Here is a 20,449-nt window from a genome sequence, read left to right on the forward strand (position 1 = left end):
ATAAAGGCTGACAAAATGCACTGTCTTCCTACCTGACATGGGAGAGGTCATTTACACAAAGGGCTTTGCACTCCTTATAAGGGACCTTTAAGTAGCATGCAGAAGTAGAAACACCATGGGACTCGGGGTCAAGCAACCTCATTTAGAATCCTGGCCCTGTTGTGTTAACTTAAGCAACTCACTAATTCTTTCCAGGCCTCAGTCTCCTCACCATTTTTTTTTAAGGATTTTTTTCTAAGTAATTTCTACACACAACGTGGGGTTCAAACCCACAACCCCAAAATCAAAAGTTGCACGCTCCACCTACTGAGCCAGTCAGGCGCCCTAATTCTTATACAATGTGATACTGAGTTTGAGTCAGAGCAGTCAAGCAAAAAAGAAAAGAAATAAAAAGTACCCAATTTTAAAAAAAATAAAATTATTTGTTTGGAGATCACATGATATTTTATGTAGGAAACCCTAAAGATTCCATTAAAAAACTGTTAGACCTAATAATGAATTCAGTACAGTTGCAAGATACAAAATCAAGGGGCACCTGGATGGCTCAGCCATTAAGCGTCTGTCTTCAGCTCAGGTCATGATCCCAGGATCCTGCGATTGAGCCCCGCATCCGGCTCCCTGCTTGGCGGGAAGCCTGCTTCTCCCTCTCCCACTCCCCTTGCTTGTGTTCCCTCTCTTACTGTCTCTGTCAAATAAATAAATAAAATCTTTTTAAAAAAATGATACAAAATCAATACACAAAAATCTGTTGATTTTTACATACTAACAATGAACTATCAGAGAAATTTTTTTAGATGTCTTTTACAATTGTATCAAAAAGAATAAAATACCCAGAAATAAATTTAACCAAGGAGGTGAAAAACCTGTACACTAAAAACTGTAAGACACTGATGAAAGAAAACACAAATAAGTGGAAAGATTTCCACCCTCATGGACTGGATTAATATTGTTAAAATGTCCATACCATCCAAAGCAATCTACAGATTCTATACAGAATCTATACAGAATCTATACAGAATCTATACAGAATCTATACAGAATCTATACAGATTCAGTCTACAGATGCAATCTACAGATTCAATGCAATCCTTATCAAATTCCAATGGTATTTTTCACAGAAACAATGATTACAACATTTGTATGGTACCGCAAAAGAGCCAAACAGCCAAAGCAAGCTTGATAAAGAACAACAAAGCTGGAGGCATTATGGGCTCTGATTTCAAGCTATAACAATACAATAGTAATCAAAACAGTAGGTACTGACATAAAAACAGACACATATATCAATAAAACTGGATAGAAAGCCCAGAAATAAGCCCACACATATATGGCCAATTAATCTGTAACAAAGAAGGCAAGAATATACAATGGAAGAAGAATTGACTCTTCAATGATGGTGTTGGGACAACTGGACAGCCACATGCAAAAGAATGAAACTGGACACCATCTTACACCATACATAAAAATTAACTCAAAATGAATTAAAGATTTGAATGTAAGACCTGAAATCATAAAATTCCTAGAAGAAAACATAGGCAGTAAGCTCCTTGACATCAGTCTCAGGGATAATTTTTTGGACTTGACACCAAAAACAAAGGTAACAAGGGGCGCCTGGGTGGCACAGCGGTTAAGCGTCTGCCTTCGGCTCAGGGCATGATCCCGGCGTTATGGGATCGAAGCCCCACATCAGGCTCCTCTGCCGTGAGCCTGCTTCTTCCTCTCCCACTCCCCCTGCTTGTGTTCCCTCTCTCGCTGGCTGTCGCTATCTCTGTCAAATAAATAAATAAAATCTTTAAAAAAAAAAAAAAACAAAGGTAACAAAAGCAAAAATAAACAAGTAGGACTACATCAAACTAAAAAGCTTCTGCACTATAAGGGAAACCATCAACAAAATGAAAAGCCAACCTACTGAACAGGAGAAAATATCTGCAAATCATATATCTGATAAGGGGTCAATATCCAAAATATATAAAGAACTTAAACAACTCAACAGCCAAAAAATAAAAATTTAAAAAAATCTGATTTTAAAAATAAGAGGAGATTCTGAATAGATATTTTTCTGCAGAAGACATACAGATGTCAAATAGGTGAATGAAAAGGTGCTCAACATCACTAATCATCAGGGAAATGCAAATTAAAACCACAATGAGATATAACCTCACAACTGTCAGACAGCTATTATTAAAAAGACAAGAAATAACAAGTATTCACAAGGATGTCGAGAAAAGGGAACATTTGTACGCTATTGGTGTTAATGGAAATTGGTGCAACCACTACAGAAAATAGTGTGGAGGTTCCCCAAAATATTAAAAATAGAACTACCATATGATCCAGCGATTGCACTTCTGGGTATTTATCCAAACGAAACAAAAATACTAACTCAAAAAAGATACATGCACCCTACATACACTGCAGCATTACTTACAACAGCCAAGACACCAAAGTAACCTAAGTATCCACTGATGGATCAATGGATAAAGAAGATGTAATACACCCACACATGTGTATGTACATATTCAAACCCCTCCCAAAAAAAGGAAGTCTTTCCATTTGCAACAACACAGATGGACCTTCAGGGCATTATGCTAAGTGACATAAGTTAGAGAAAGACAAATACCATATAATCTCACTTATGTGTGGTATCAAACTACCCCTGCACCCCCCAAAAAATCCGAACTCAAAGATACAGAGAACAGACTGGCAGGGGGTGAACATAATGAATGAAGATGGTCAAAAGGTTCTCACACATTTTGCATGAAAAGATCTCTTAATTTCTGTCTGTCATAGAAATGAAAAGTCTAGTGGTTGCAATGCAGCATTGACAATTTCCTTAGCAACAGCCTGAATCAAAGCCCGTAGTACACACTAGGTTAGTTTTACTGCCATGCACAAAATATCTCTGGTTATTTATAAGTATACCTACTTATAAAACAAGTTGTGAGGATATAATGAGCAGTATGGTGACTATAGTTAATAATACCGTATTGTATTTTTAAAACGTACCAGGAGAGTAAATCTTAAAAGTTCTCATCACAAGAAAAGAAATTTTTAACTATGTATGGTGATGGATGTTAACTAGATTTATTGTGGCGATCATTTTGCAAAACATACAAATATCAAATTATTATGTTGTACACCTGAAATTAATATAATAGGGTCTCTTTTTTCTTTTTCAAAATTTTATTTAAATTCCAGCTAATTAACATATAGTGTAATATTGGTTTCAGGAGAATTTAATGATTTGTCACTTACATATAACTCCCAGCGCTCATCATAACAAGTGCCCTCCTTAATACCCATCACCCATTTAGCTCATCCCTTGCCCACCTCCCTCCATCAAAGCTAAGTTTGTTCTCTATTGTTAAGAGTTTCTTATGGTTTGCTTTCCTCTCTCTTTTTACCCCCTTCCCATATGTTCACCTGTTTTGTTTCTTAATATAATGTCATATGTCAATTATATCTCAATAATAAAAAAGAAATGAATACAAAAAAAGAACTTTTATAAATTAAAAATGTAATAGCAAAAATTAAAATCTAAGAGGAAGGTAAAGTTGAAGAAATTCTCAACTGTAGCTGAGAGAAGAGAAAGAAAATAGACAAAAATAAAAATCTGAAAATTTTGTTGACAATGAAAAACCCTGTATGTCCAATCAATTAGTATGGTTAAATAAACAAACCTCTATGGAAAACTATGAAGTGATTATGGTACTAGTATTCTGGAAAGATCTCCATAATGAATCATTATTGAAAAATAATGTAAAGCTGCTGAAAACCCAGTCAGTATGACCCCATTTACATAAAAAGGGGGGGAAAACACACACCATATGCTTCTGTACATAAAACAGGATTTAGGGCACCTGGCTGGCCCAGTCAGTACAGCTTGTAACTCTTGATCTCAGGGTTGTGGGGTTTGAACTCCACATTGGTGGGTGTAGAAATTACTTCAAAATATAAACTTAAAATCCTCCATATCTAAAACAGTAAATATTTAAAAAAAAAAGATGTGGAATGAAAAATATCAAAATGGTAATTTCTAGACAGGGGAGTGAGTTGGGAAGAAAAAGGAAAGGGAACATTTTGTTTCTTATTGTATATATTTCCATTAAAAAATTTTTTACAATGAAAATGTCTTCATATATTACGTTTGTGTAATTTTATTTTATTTTATTTTTAGGCAATCTCTACACCCAGTGTGGTACTCCAAATTCACAACCCTGAGATCAAGAGTCACATGCTTCATCAACTGAGCCCCCATTTGTGTAATTTTTTAAAGAGAGAAAAGAAGGGGAAGAAGTGAAAGGAAAATAAAAAAGGACTGGTATAATACTTAGTAGATGAGGAATATTTTCCTTAACTAGAATCTCAAAAACAAAACAAGACTCAATTATAATGATTTTACTTGCTGTGTAACATTCTACTTGCTGAGTACATTAAAGTCACCTCCAAAGCACTTGACAATAAAATCTACAGAAAGTGAAATACATATACTTTTATATATTACATATATATTTTTTAAGAGCCAAAAACAGTAGACTATCACCAATTTAAAAAAAAAAAGACAACTCTTTCACAACAGAATCAGTAGAGAAATTTTCTCTCTACAATTACATCCTTAAGAAGTCTGATTCTAGACAAAAGATTACATGCTCAGGAGATACCACCAGATTCTTTCCTAATGGGCCACCTGGGCCTCCCTGCTCTGTGGGGAGTCTGCTTTTCTCTCTCCCTCTGCCCCTGCCCCTGCTCATGCAAGCACACGCTCTAATAGATATATTAAAAATCTTAAAAAAAAAAAGATTATCATAGACTCTCACTGCTCTATATTCTGGTAAAGTTCTGATGTTTACACTTTGGTCTAAAATTCTGCAGGAACCTTCATATTCCTGCTCCTGTTAACTAAGAAAACACTAACCTTCCATTTAAGTCCAAGAGTACAGAAAATGTGTGTAGGGATAAAGCTGAAGCCCAAATCTTTTAAAACATTAATTTATTTCAGGACACCTGGGTGGCTCAGTCAGTTAAGCATCTGCCTTTTACTCAGGTCATGATCCCAGGGTCCTGGAAGTGAGCCCCACATTGGGCTCCCTGCTCAGCGGGGAATCTGTTTCTCCCTCTCCCTCTGCCCCTTCCCCCTGCTCGTGCTTGCTCACTCTCTCTCAAATAAATTAATAAAATCTTTAAAAAGTTAATTTATTTCAGTACCTAACCTTGTTTTCCTAAATAATTTTCCTAATTTGGGATTTTAACATCATAGTAAAAAATCAGAGGTAACAGCAAAGCATTACAAGTAGTATTTTTTTAAAGATATTAAAAATAATAAGTACATTTAAAATATGTTCAAAATGTGGGAGCACCTGGGTGGCTCAGTTAGTTAAGCGTCAGATTCTGCTCAGGTCATGATCTCAGGGTTGTGGGATGGGGCTCTGCATCCAGTGGGGAGTCTGTTTGAGATGCTCTCTCTCCCTCTCCCTCTGCCCCTCCCCAACTTGCTACCCAGCCACTAAAAATAAATAAATAAAATCTTTAAAAAAATGTTTTCGAAGTGTGTTTGTAATTCTGTGAGCAAATCCTTGAATGCACATTTTGCAACATAATTAGAATACTTAATTTAAGATATCCCACTAAAAATTATATTTATACAAAGAGTAAAGTTAAGTAATCTAAAGGCATTTTAGCACCTAGCTGCCAAATTCCACAGTCTGGATTATTACAAGAACATTCTGCTGTCACCTCTAACAAGAGTCTTGAAGGAAAAAAGAGAAAAATATGTTGAAAGATTGAGAAAATAAAATCATTATATGTTGGCACCTTTTTTGCATAACTCATTAGTTTCATGTTACCATTTCTTTATCTAGTAACAATATTCAACTGAATTACTAAAAGAAGAAATGAATTAAATATCATCTGTTACTTTGTTCCCCAAATTTGAACAGCAAAAGTCAGTTTTCATATTTTCTAAGCTATATTTATGACTCTCTAAACTGATCTCTAAACTCATGATATAGTCTTAGTTTCCAAATAATTACCTATTCTGTACTTGGCCATTTGTGTCTCTTTTCCCTAGGTAACAGATTAAGGTCTTTTACTGAATTTTAGTAAATTGATGTTTGCTTGGCATTTTTATCATAACAAATACAAACAACTAAGTAATCTAAAGTCACTCCTTCCTTACTTGGAAGTTTGGCCACAAGAAGTGATTCTCCCTTTCAAACTTTTATTTCTTATTTTACTTTTTTGATAACAGCTTCACAGGGACACCTGGCTGGCTCAGCCAGTAGAGTACATGAGTCTGGACCACAGAGTCATGAGTTCGAGCCCCACATTGAGTGTAGAGGTTATTGATAACAGCCTCACTGAGATATAATTCACATATCAAACTCTTTTATTTGTTATGGTTCTATTTATCATAATCTTTCCACTATCACCTAACTACTAAAAACAAAATCTCCCTCCATTTTTTTGTTTGTGAACTGTTATCCCTAAGAATAAAACTGTGTTAGCAAAAGAAAATTGGGAGTTTTGACAAAAAATTAGAAAAAATGAGTTTCTAAAGTTCTTTTCACTGTATCCAGAAGTGCTACCATTTACAACACTTTCTAGGGGAAAAAAATGCATTAAAAATCCTAAAATAGGGATGCCTCAGTGGCTCACTCAGTTAAGCGTCTGCCTTTGGCTCAGGTCATCATCCGTAGGTCCTGGGATCGAGTCCCCCATCAGGCTCCTTGCTCAGCAGGGAGACTGCTTCTCCCTCTTGCCTGCTGCTCCCCTTGCTTGTGCTCACTCTCTATTTCTCTCTCTCTCTCTCTCTCTGAGACATATAAATAAATAAAATCTTTTTTAAAATCCTAAAATAAATTTCAAAACAAACTCTTAAGATATGATTTGTTCAAAAATTGAGGTTTTCTATAATGTAGACCAGAGAACTCCCAGCAGTCTATAAATCACTCTGAAGATGTATTTATCTCTTTGGTGGGGAAGTGATAAATTTAGAAATGTACATGTGAGCCAGCTATTTATTCTTTGAAAAACAGAAATTAAACAAGAGAATTTAAAAACAATACCTTGATTTTCCATTTTTCTTTTCCTTTAGGAAAATCTCATCCTTTTCATTAACAATGAGAAAAAAGTAGGGCACCTGGGTAGCTTAGTTTAGCGATCAACTCTTGCTTTCGGCACAGGTCATGATCTCAGGGTCATGGGATTGAGCCCTGCATTAGGGGTCCGCATGTAGTCTGCTTGAGATTCTTTTCCCTTTCCTTCCCCCCCATGCCTTCCCTCCCCTCTCTCTCTCAAATAAATAAATACCAGAGGGGAAGGGGGTGGGGGGATGGAGTAACTGGGTGATGGGTATTAAGGAGGGCACCTGATATAATGAGCACTGGGTGTTGTATAAGACTGATGAATCACTGAACTCTACCTCTGAAAATAATAATACACTATATGTTAATTAAGTTTAAATGAATTTTAAAAATAAAAAATAAAATACATAAAACCTTTAAAAAAAAGAAAAAAGGAAAAGAAACTTCACATTCCCCAATGATGTGCAAGGCTACTTGGGTTGGTTATACAATTTTTACTATATTGTCAAATTTAAAAAACCAAACATACTGTATCTATTTAAAATATCTTAAATTCAAATACCATAGATTTTAGAAATATTAAGTAGTCATTTAATTCAATGTGCACAAATTTCATTTAGGAAATATAATTAACCAACCACTTTGTCAAAACATCTAATAATTTTACAATCTCTTCTTCAGCTTGCTCAATCATTATAATGTCTTAATTATCTTCAGTCTTTTGATTAGGTATCAGTTTCTGACTTATTCCATAAATAAAAGTTTAAATTTTAATTCTTTACATTTCAGGAAGAAGACTAGAAATAACAAGTAGCCTACCCATGAATAAATATTTTTAGCTTACCAGTATTTCACAATTTTCTGTGAAAAGATCAAAAAATATATCAATATATCATTATAGCAGATTTCAAAATATCACTCTCAGATTACAGAATTCCCTACTGACTGACATTTTGGTTATCTGCAGGAAAGCCAAAAACTGAAAGCAACATGGCAATTAAATATAGAAAAATGTTTCCTAATTTTCTGATAAAATTAAGACCATAGTCTTTGTCTATAAACACAAGAAAAATGCTCTAAAATTCAATTAAAAAGTTAAGGATAATAAGAATAACATCCCTTCAAAAATTAGTCAAGACTGTAGAAATTTTATCTTATACAAATTTTATTTCTGTACATAAATATAAAATTTTTGTTTTTGGAGATGAAATCTTTTTTTTTTTAAAGTAGTTTCCATGCCTAACGTGGGGCTTGAATGCACAACCTTGAGATCAAGTCTCATGCTTTACTGACTGAGCCAACAAGACACCCCGTGTTCTTAGAGATGAAATCTTACAGAACATGCTACAAACTACAAATATACCTACTATTAAATGAATAGCATAAAAAAGGCAAAAACAAAATCTTTGAAACAAAAAAAACCTCACGTTCATAATACATTTTCCCAACTTTTAAAAACTGCTATTTTCCATCAACCTTATTTCCATTTTGTTTAAGAGTCTGTGGAAGAACAGCTTAAGACCACTCGGTGGTTGTTCTTACCCATTCAATGGCCTGACAGTGGTAGCTGCAGATTATTCTTCAGTGGCAGTCTCAGGACTCCAGTCTTCAATAGGGAACTTCTGTGAAGGCAGAGAGGGCACCTCTACAACTTCAGGCCCATCTGTGACATCAGGTTGAGAGCAGTCAACTGCTTCCAAGTCTGGGAGCAATCTGTTCACCCTGAAATTCCTCCTTGATCACAGCCTTTTCAGCAGCAGCCTACTCTTGCTTTTCAATCTCTTCAGATCTCTGGAGAAATACAGATCAAGCAAGACCTCCCATGGGTGTTCACGGGAGACAGTGCCATGCATACATAGAACTTCCCAGGCCAGCATCTACCACACCAGACCCACTGTGTGAGCTCTTTGTTGTAAGGGATGGCAATGTCCACATAGCACAGTGGAGAGTCTTACATAGAGCAATGGTAGGCACATTAACAAAAGGCATTTTTGTGGTGGCTGGTGGTCAGCCTTGGGATCAGTAACCACCAGAAGTCATGGCTCCCAGAAAGCTGCCTGTATCTGATTAGTGGAGGTTCCAGAAGTGAAGTGGCCAGCAATAGCAGTGGCTCCAGTGGCAGTAGCAAACTTCAGCACAGCTTGCCAGCCAGTATTCCAGAATGACAGGACACTGACATCAGCCAGCTTTTCAACAGCAACAATGGCATGACTTGCCAGCAGAAGCTTCTCCCAGGTTCTCTTCAGATTTGTGATGTAGATGCCATCCATTTTCCTTTTGCAGATGTACTGCTCCATTTGGAAACTGAGGTTTGTGCCACCTAAGTGGGGTCCTGCTGCAAGGAATTTGAGGACGTTCTCCTTCACCTACAGGACATCAAGAGCTCCGAGCATTGTGAAAGTTTCCCTTTAATTCATGTATGGAACCCAGAAAATGCTACATGGACTCCTCTCTGGGTATTGAGGAAAGGGCATAATACATTTAAATCACAAACTATGGCATTCATTATGCAGTTGAACGAGGTATAATAACATCTCAACAGCTGAAAAACATAAACTCTTTTTTTCTTTGAAGAGATGTAAAGTCATGGGTACTCCATAGAGTCCCTCTCTTTAGATAAGGTCTTTGTACAACAGCTCTCATTAATGACAGTGCAGATGTGCTGACACCCTTGGAATTTTTCATTAGGATTCAAACTAGCCATATCCTATCTCATGGGTTCTCTTTTTTGATGAGCTGCATTTTCCCTCTTCCTTGTACTATCCATGGGGTTAGCAATGATTAGAACTAAAACAGACTTAATTACAGTCCCTTCCAAATAAGGTACTAAATATAGTTCTTTTTTTTTTTTAAGATTTTATTTATTTATTCGACAGAGATAGAGACAGCCAGCGAGAGAGGGAACACAAGCAGGGGGAGTGGGAGAGGAAGATGCAGGCTCATAGCGGAGGAGCCTGATGTGGGGCTGGATCCCGTAACACCGGGATCACGCCCTGAGCCGAAGGCAGACGCCCAACCGCTGTGCCACCCAGGCGCCCCTAAATATAGTTCTTTGTTCAGTGAACTGTGATTGTCCATGAAAATCACAGGAGTGTTTAAAACAAGATGCACAGGATTCTATAAAATTATGTTCTAGGATGTAAGCTTTTGTTTTTGGTTTTTGTAAGACAACTTATATTTAGAGAATTGATAATAATTTTAGCAAAATGAACTTTGTTCTTCCGCATGACCTCAAAATGGCAATACCTGAAACACTGTGATTAACAAGTATAGTATATATAGTACCTGTTCATTTTTTGAAAAGATTTTATTTATTTATTTATTTGACGGAGAGAGAGAGCCAGTGAGAGAGGGAACACAAGCAGGGGGAGTGGGAGAGGAAGAAGCAAGCTCCCAGCAGAGGAGCCCGATGTGGGGCTCGATCCCAGAACAGCGGGATCACGCCCTGAGCTGAAGGCAGACGCTTAATGACTGAGCCACCCAGGCGCCCCAGTACCTGTTCATTTTGAAACAATGAAAAAGTATTGCTTCTATTAGAACAGAGAGAAGAAGGACCAAAGTAAATTTGTGAGATGTAACAAGTTCAGCCAAGAGCAAGAAAGGAAAACCCTCTGACTCACTTTTTCACACATTTCTCAATGTGTATTTAGTTATTGAGATATTGCTACTAAGTTATTGAGCTACTTGGTCACCTTAAAGCTTACTTTCCTTTTTTAATTTTAATTCCAGTACAGTTAACATACAGTGTTAATATTAGTTTCAGGTATACAATATAGTTATTCAACAATTTCATATATCACCCAGTGCTCATCACGATGTATGTATTCTTTAATCCCCATCACCTATTTCACCCATCCCCCACTCACCTCCATTCTAGTAACCATCAGTTTGTTCTCTATAGTTGTCATTTTCTTGGTTTGCCTTTCCCCCCTTTGTTTGCTTTCTTAAATTCCACATGAGTGAAATCATATGGTATTTGTCTTTCTCAGACTGAGTGACTTCACTTAGCATTATACTCTAGCTCCATCCATGTCATTGCAAATGGCAAGATTTCATTCTTTTTATGGCTAAACAATATTCCATTATACATATGTGTGTATACACATACACACACACACACGCCATATCTTATCAATTCATTTATCAGTGGACATTTGGGCTGCTTCCATAATTTGGCTGTTGTAAATAATGCTGCTATAAACATAGGGGTGCATATATCCCTTTGAATTAGTGTTTTTGTATTTTGGGGTAAATAGCCAGTAGTGCAATTACTGGGTCATATGGCAATTCTATTTTTAACTTTTTGAGGAACCTCCATACTGTTTTCCAGAGTGGTTGCACCAGTTTACATTCCCACCAACAGCACAAGAGTGCAAGATTCCATCATATCTTTGCCAACACTTGTTGTTTATGTTTTTGATCTTAGTCATTCTAACAGGTATGAGGTGGTATCTCATTGTGGTTTTGATTTGCATTTCCCCGATGATGAGTGATGTTGAACATCTTTTCATGTGTCTGTCGGCCATGTGTATGTCTTCTTTGGAGAAATGTGTGTTCATGTCTTCTGCCCATTTTTTAATTGGATGATTTGTTTTTTGGGTAATGAGTTTTATAAGTTCTTTATATATTTTGGATACTAACTCTTTATCAGATATGTCATTTGTGAATACCTTCTCCCATTCTGTAGGCTACCTTTTAGTTTTGGTTGAAAACTTGTTTCCTTTGCTGTACAGAAATAAAGCCTACTTTCCTGCATAGGTTCTTTTCCCCAGCTTTTTTTTTTTTTCCAAAGCTGCCTGCTGCTAATTAAACAGATTAATATTGATACAAAGAGCATATATTATTTTTTAAAGATTTATTTATTATAGAGAGAGAGAAAAAGGGAGAGAAAGAGAATCTCAAGCAGACTCCCTGCTGAGCTGGGAGCCCAATGTGGGGCTCAATCTCATCACCTGGAGATCATGACCTGAGCTGAAATCAAGAGTCGGACACTTAACTGACTAGCCTCTTAGGTGCCCCAAGAGCATACGTTATTTAACCCATATGTTATGTAGTTACTGAGCTACTTGGTGAAAAATATTGTTTCTCAAGTTCATCTTGCTATGTTAATTTACTAATCTAAAAGAAATTTACAGAGCATTCTTTCAGACCTTCTATTTTTATGTTTATAATCAGCTAAGGTGAAAGCAGTTCTATTGTTTTTGGAATACTCATATTATGAGTTAGAAGGACATACACCATATTCATAAGAGGTTGCCTTTTATGAACATCTTGAGACAAAGATGGGGGGAGAAGATAAAGGGTACTTTAGCTTTATCTATTATTACTTTTATATAAAAAATGGGTTTTTTTAAAAAAGATTTTATTTAAGAAAGAGAGTGAGCAAGAGAGAGAGCACATGAGCAGAGGCAGAGAGAGAGTGAGAAGTGGGCTCCCCACTGAGCAGGGAGCCTGACACAGGGCTAGATCCCAGGACCCTGGGATCATGACCTGAGCCAAAGGCAGACACTTAACCAACTAAGCCACCCAGGCACCCCTATTTAACTTTTTTTTTTTTAAACATCTACTATGTGTTATTCAAGGAAATTTTACTAAAGAGCTTCAGAGTAGAAGCCAGGCATTCACCTGTATAGTTTACAATTTGAATTTTAAGGTCCTAATTTATAAGTAGTTCTTAAAACTTGTTGCTAGAATTATAGTTCCTTCTTCACATAGCAGCCAGAGTTGATCTCTTAAATTGTAAATCAGATCATGTTACTTCCTTGCTTAAAAAAAAAAAAAAATTCAAACTCCGTATAGAAGTCACAAAGGCCCTATGAGGGTCTGACTTGACTCCTGCCTAACTTCTCCAGCTTTATATCTGGTTACCCTCTTCACCTATGAAGCTTCAACCACAGAGGCAGCTTTCTTTTCTATCACCTCAGAGCTTTTACCTTTCTATCTGGACCCCTGCCCCCACACACCTCATGTGGCCAGGTCCTTCTGAACTCCTTTAGATCTAATCTTAAATATTTAATATACATTTGTGTGAGGAGAGTCAGCTCTTTGGTAATTGCAGCTATGGAAACTGATACTCAGAAAAGAAGAAATATTATTTCCTACAAATATTTAAATTTAAAAAGTGTTTAATGAGAAAACCAGATCCATTTATATACTGCCTGCAAAAGACATATTTCAGACCTAAAAACACCTGCAGATTGAAAGTGAGGGGATGGAGAAACATTTCTCATGCAAACGGATATCAAAAGAAAGCCAGAGCAGCGATACTTATATTGGACAAAACAGAGTTTAAAACAAGGACTGTAACAAGAAACAAAGAAGACACTATACAATAATAAAGGGGACAATCCAACAAGATATAACAATTCAGGGGCACCTGGGTGGCTCAGTCAGTGTTAAGCCTTTGGCTCGGGTCACGATCTCCAGATCCTGGGATTGCCCCCCACTGTGGGGGAGGGGGCGGTGTCCCCTGCTCAGTGGGGGGTCTACTTCTCCCTTTCCCTCTGCCCCTCCCTCCTGCTCATGTGCTCCCTCTTTCTCTCTCTCTCCCAAATAAATAAAATCTTTTAAAAAAAGGAGAAGATAAAATAATTCTAAGTATTTATGCACCTAATATGGGAGCACCCAAATACATAAAACATAACAAACAAAGTAACTAATCAATAGTAATACAATAATAGTAGAGGATTTTAACACCACACTTATATCATGGGACAGATCATCCAAAGAGAAAAACAACAAGGAAATTGGCTTTGAATGACACTGGACCAGATGGATTTAACAGATATATTCATAACATTCCATCCTAGGGGCGCCTGGGTGGCTCAGTCGGTTAAGTGGCTGTCTTCAGCTCAGATCATGATCCCAGGATCCTGGGATTGAGTCCCACATTGGGGGGGGGGTCCTCGCTCAGCAGGGAACCTGCTTCTCCCTCTGCCTGCTGCTCCCCCAGCTTGTTCTATCTGACAAATAAATAAATAAAATGTTTTAAAGGGGCGCCTGGGTGGCGCAGTCATTAAGCGTCTGCCTTCGGCTCAGGGCATGATCCCAGCGTTATGGGATCGAGCCCCACGTCAGGCTCCTCCGTTGTGGGCCTGCTTCTTCCTCTCCCACTCCCCCTGCTTGTGTTCCCTCTCTCGCTGGCTGTCTCTCTCTCTGTCAAATAAATAAATAAAATCTTTTTTTAAAATGTTTTAAAAAAACAAAAAATAGAAGAGGAAAGAAAACCTCCAAATTCATCCTACAGAGCCAGCATTACCCAATACCAAAACCCAATAAAGACACCACAGAAAAAGAGACTACAGGCCAATATTTCTGATGAACATAGATGCAAAAATCTTCAACAAAATACTAGCAAACCAAATCCAACAATACATTTAAAAAAATCATTCACCACGATCAAGTGGGATTTTTTTCCTGGGTTACAAGAGTGATTCAGAATTTGCAAATAAACATTGATATGTCCATCAATAGGAGAAAGGATAAAAACCATATAATTATTTCAATAGATGCAGAAAAAGAATTTGACAAAGTACAACATCTATTCATGATAAAGATCCTCAACAAGGTAGGTTTAGAGGGAACATATCTCAGCATAATAAAGGCTTTATGTGAAAATCCCACAGTGAACATCATACTCAATGGGGAAAAACCTAACAGCTTTTTCCCCTAAGGTCAAGTCCACTCTCACCACTTTTATTCAACATAGTATTAGAAGTCCTAGCTATATTGAACAGACAACAAAGAGAAATAAAAGAATCCAAATCAGCAAGGAAGAAGTAAAGTTTCACTATTTAGTAAATGACATGATACTATATATAGAAAACCCAAAATAGTCCACCAAAAAACTACTAGAACTATAAATGAATTCAGCAAAGTTTCAGGATACAGAAATCTGTTGCACTTCTGTGCATCAATAATGAAGCCACAGAAAGAGAAATTAAGAAAACGATCCCATTTATAATTGCACCAAAAAGAATAAAGTACCTAGGAATAAACTTAAAGAGGTAAAAGATCTATACTCTGAAAACTATTAGAACACTTATGAAAGACATTGAAGATGACATAAAAAAAATGGAAAGACAGTCCATGCTCATGGATTGGAAGGACAAATATTGTTAAAATATCTATACTCCCCAAAGCAAACTATATATTAATGTGATCCCTATCAAAATACCACTAGCATTTTTTACGGAACTGGAATAAACAATCCTAAAATTTGTATGGAACCACAAAAGACCCCGAATAGCCAAAGCAATCTTGAAAAAGAAAAACAAAACTGGAGGTAATCACAATTCCAGATTTCAAGTAATATTACAAAACTGTAGTAATCAAAACAGTATGGTGTTGGTACAAAAATAAACATATAGATCAATGGAACAGAACAGAAAACTCAGAAATGAACTCACAATTATATGGTCAATTAATCTTCAGCAAAGCAGGAAAGAATATCCAATGGGAAAAAGAAAATCTGTTCAACAAAGGGTGTTGAGAATACTGGACAGCAGCATTCAAAAGAATGAAACTGGACCACTTTCTTACACCATACATCAAAATAAATTAAAGACCTAAATGTGAGAACTGAAACCATAAAAATCCTAGAAGAGAACACAGGGAGTAACTTCTGCGACATCAGCTGTAGTAATATTTTTCTAATTATGTCTCCTGAGACAAGGGAAATAAAAGCAAAAATAAACTATTGGGACTACACCAAAATGATAACCTTCTGCACAGCAAAGGAAACAATCAACAAAGCTAAAAGGCAACCTACAGAATGGGAGAAGATATATGCAAATGACATATCCAATAAAGGGTTAATATCCATGATATATAAAGAACTTAACACCCAAAAAACAATCCAATTAAAAAGAAATGAAATCACTGATATAATACAGTAATTTATTGTTTTTTATATTATATATGAGATCCCTGTTAGGTCAGGAAGAAGGATACTAATATAGAATCTAAATAAATATTTTATTCTTATATACTTAAAACATAGTGGGTCAACTCTTGCTTTTAGAGACAATTCCCTTATTTGGGAGGCAGAATTGAAGATATTTGACCCAGAAATATTTTCCCATTGACCAGAGAGACATTCATACCCCACTCCTCTTTAGAATTTACTGAATGCCAATGGCCTTTGCTCTAGAACAAATTATTATATTATATTTGAACTCTTATTTATCTTCAAAATCCCTTCATAATTTTTCAGTGATGGCTTCCCTAAAATTAAAAAAAATATATTATTCACACATACCATACTAACCATGTTTTTCAAATACAGGGTCACAACTCATTATGGGTTATAAAATCAGTTTATCAGTGAACAATGTTTTATTTTATTTTTCCTTTTGAATGCATTGGTAAGGCAAATGCCCAGCTTTAACTAACAAATTTATAACACTGAAGTTCCAGTGCTTTTTCTTAGGCTCAAGAAGACAATTTTCTTGGGGCGCCTGGGTGGCTCAGTCAGTTAAGTGGCCAACTCTTTTTTTTTTTTTTTTTAAGATTTTATTTATTTATTTGACAGAGAGAGACAGCCAGGGAGAGGGGGAACAAGCAAGGGGAGTGGGAGAGGAAGAAGCAGGCTCCCATTGGAGGAGCCCAATGTGGGGCTCGATCCCAGGACTCCAGGATCACACCCTGACAAAGGCAGAAGCTTAACAACTGAGCCACCCAGGCACCCCAAGTGGCCAGCTCTTGATTTTGGCTCAGGTCATGACCTCAGGGTCATGAGTTTGAGCCCCATGTCAGGCCCCACACTGGGCATCAAGCCTGCTTATGATTCTCTCTCTCCCTCTTCCTATGCCCCCCCCCCCCATGCTCTCTCAAAAAAAAAAAAAAAGACAATTTTCTTAACTAACACATGCTAAGAGCCATCAACATTATCTGGCCGCATTATAGGACAGCAAACTGATTCTGGTTTCTCATTGATCATTTCAATAATGGGATTATAAGTTTAGGGTATGATTATCTTTGTTGAGAAAGTGGTCAGATTCTAGTTTTTCTAGTACCTTTCCAAAGTGCCTTGTTAAGTCTTGTCTTTTAAATCTCGCTTGCTTCCTTCATGGCACATATGACAAATTTTTGCTGCAATTCTGGAGGTCCTTGCACTTCTTCAAGCAATTTGATGAATCTTTCATACTTTTGTCCAAACTGTCAAATTTCCTTCCTTCCTTCCTTCCTTCCTTCCTTCCTTCCTTCCTTCCTTCCTTCCTACCTACCTACCTACCTACCTACCTACCTACCTATCTTTTTCTATAGTGGGGGGGGGGAGAGAGAATCTTAGTTCAATTCAATGAATTCTCCAGTGCAAAGCCTGAGGTGGGGTTGGATCTCACCACCCTGAGATCATGACCCAAGCCAAAATCAAGAGTTGGATGCCTACATGACTGAGCCACCCAGGTACCCCTCAAATTTCCCTCTTTAATTGATGTTTTCAGTGTTGTTTTTGTTTAAATTCCAGTTAGTTAACATACAGTGTAATGTAAGTTTCAGGCTTACAATATAGTGATTCAACACTTCCATATAAAACTGGTGCTTACGTAAACAATATTTTTTAAAAATTAATGTAAATTCAAAGTTATCACATGTATTAAGTTTCATAAAACTTTTATTTCCATTGTATTTGTGTATGTGTGCACACGTGTACGTATGGACTAAGCCACACTATATCACTTACTGTGGATTGAAGTTTAAAAAAAATATTGAAAGCCATTGCTATATAGGTCTACCTGAGCAATAATCAAATCATGTCACTCACAATCTTTGTGACTTCCTGATGCACTTAAAATAAAATCTAACCTTATCATGGTCATAAAGGTCCTGTATAGTCTGAACCCTCCCTCTCTCTTCACTCTTACCATATGCTACCTTCCTCTAAATCTGCTAATATCCTAGTCCTATCAATCTCCTTTCAGGTCCTCAAACATAACAAGCTATTTTGTTCCCAGGACTTTTACATGTGTTCTTTTTCTCCTTGTTATATTATCTGTGATTTATTTTAAAATACTTTAGAGTACAGTGAGATGGTTTATTTAAATCTGCTCTACTGCTTTTCAATAATGTTGGAGGTTAAACTGGATGGTAACAGGGCAGTGGTATGCTCCCACAAGGGGCATTTGGAAATGTCTATGTGGAGGGCTAGTTTTTGTTACTAAAATACAGCTGTGGGGTGAGGTGTGGGGAATGTCACTGGTATTTATAGGCAGAATTCAAGGATGCTAAATATCCTATAACTTATAAGAGTCCTCCCTAATGAACTATCCTACTCATTTACAAATAGCACATTCTCCTCACTCCCTATTATGAGAAACATGGATCCATACTCTAAAGGCAATTAGTTAATATCTGAAGCACCATAATTCAGGAATACCTATTCCAGGGTATTTGAATGACTTTCATTAAAAAAACAAAACAAAACCAAAAAACACCTACCCTCCAAACTGTAGACTTTGGTCTATTCACATTTAATGTAATTACTGAAATGGTTGGATTTATATTGGCTACCTGTTTTCTATGTCTTATAGCTTTTAAGTTCTCTCTTCCTCTGTTACTGCCTACTTTTATGTTAGTTTTCTTAATATACCATTTTATCTGATTTTTAAACTCTAATTTTGAATTATTTTTCTTAATTTGTTGTTCTAGAGATTTTGATATTTTTTTTTAAAGATTTTATTTATTTATTTAACACAGATAGAGACAGCCAGCGAGAGAGGGAACACAAGCAGGGAGAGCGGGAGAGGAAGAACCAGGCTCATAGCAGAGGAGCCTGATGTGGGGCTCGATCCCATAACGCCGGGATCACACCTTGAGTCGAAGGCAGACGCTTAACCGCTGTGCCACCCAGGCGCCCCTTGATATGTATCTTATCGCAATCTACTTACTGTTAACACTAATTTAATTCTGGTAAAATATAGGAAGTTACCTATAATATAGCTCCATTTGCTCTACCCTCCTTTGTCCTACTATTGTCATTTATATAATATCTATATCTATATGCATTATATACTCAACAAACAATATAATTATTTTTATAATAATTTATTATTGTTTTATACAACTTTATATTAGATACTAAAAGAAGAAATGAGAAAAAATAAATTTACACCATCTTTTACATTTACCTAAATATTTACCATTCCTGATATTTGTGTTCTGGTGGATTTGAATTATGGTCTGAAATACTGAAATACTTCTTTTGGTATTTCTTGTAATTCTCACAGTCTATCTGGGAATGTCTTCATTTCATAATTTTGCTAGATATGAAAATCTTAGTTGACAGTGTTTTTCCTCCAGTACTTAGAATATGCCATTCTGGGGGTGCCTGGGTGGCACAGCGGTTAAGCGTCTGCCTTCGGCTCAGGGCGTGATCCCGGCGTTATGGGATCGAGCCCCACATCAGGCTCCTCTGCTATGAGCCTGCTTCTTCCTCTCCCACTCCCCCTGCTTGTGTTCCCTCTCTCGCTGGCTGTCACTATCTCTGTCAAATAAATAAATAAAATCTTTAAAAAAAAAAAAAAAAAGAACATGCCATTCTGACCTCTACCGTTTCTAAGAAGTCAGCTATTATATATTTTGTTGCTTCTTTATACATGAGTCATTTTTCTCTTGTTGCTTTCAAGAATTTCTGTTTGTCTTTGTCTCTTAGTAGTTGACTATGAAGCATCTAGGTATGGATTTCTCTGTGTTTATCTTATCTGGGGCTTTGGGGCTTACTGAGCTCCTTAGATCTGCAGATTAATGTTTTTCATCATATTTAAGAAGTGTTCAGGGGCGCCTCGGTGGCTCAGTCATTTGAGCATCTGCCTTAGGCTCAGGTCATGGTCTCAGAATCCTGGGATCAAGACCCAACTCAGACTCCCTACTCAGTGGAGAGCCTGCTTCTCACTCTCCCTCTGCCCCTCCCCCCCGTTCACGCTCTCTGTATCTCACTCACTCTTGTGATCTCAAATAAATAAAATCTTAAAAAAAAACACACAAAAAAGAAGTGTTCAGCTATTACGTCTTTAAACACTGTTCTTTCCTTATGGGACTCCTATTACACTTGTATGGGCACACACTTGATGTTGTCTCACAAGTCTCTAAGATTCTGTTCATTATTCTTCAGTCTTTTGTTCTCTGTCCAACAGACTGGATAATGATTCTTGATCTTTATTTCAATTCACCAATTTATTCTGCAATCTCAAATCTTCTCTTATCCCATCTAGTGAACTCATTTCAGTTACTGTAATCTTCAAATCCAGAATTTCCATTTGATTCTTTTAGTTACTTTCTATTTGTTTAATTATTTAATTATTTGAGCATATTTATAATAGTTTTTAAAATCTTCATCTGCTAAATACAATATCTGAATTAATTTCTATTGA

The 20,449-nt window shown here is 36.6% G+C and overlaps 1 protein-coding gene and 1 pseudogene across 2 annotated transcripts in view; both read right to left on the minus strand.

Annotated features, from left to right (window-relative positions):
- PPM1E (protein phosphatase, Mg2+/Mn2+ dependent 1E) overlaps positions 1 to 20,449 on the minus strand; it is a 183,796-nt gene that overhangs the window by 82,550 nt on the left and 80,797 nt on the right. The gene's annotated exons all lie outside the window — the stretch shown is intronic.
- On the minus strand, positions 8,595 to 9,472 carry LOC117795675 (annotated as a pseudogene).

Source organism: Ailuropoda melanoleuca, chromosome 13, assembly GCF_002007445.2.
Source record: "Ailuropoda melanoleuca isolate Jingjing chromosome 13, ASM200744v2, whole genome shotgun sequence".
In the NCBI taxonomy this organism is placed as follows: domain Eukaryota; kingdom Metazoa; phylum Chordata; class Mammalia; order Carnivora; family Ursidae; genus Ailuropoda; species Ailuropoda melanoleuca.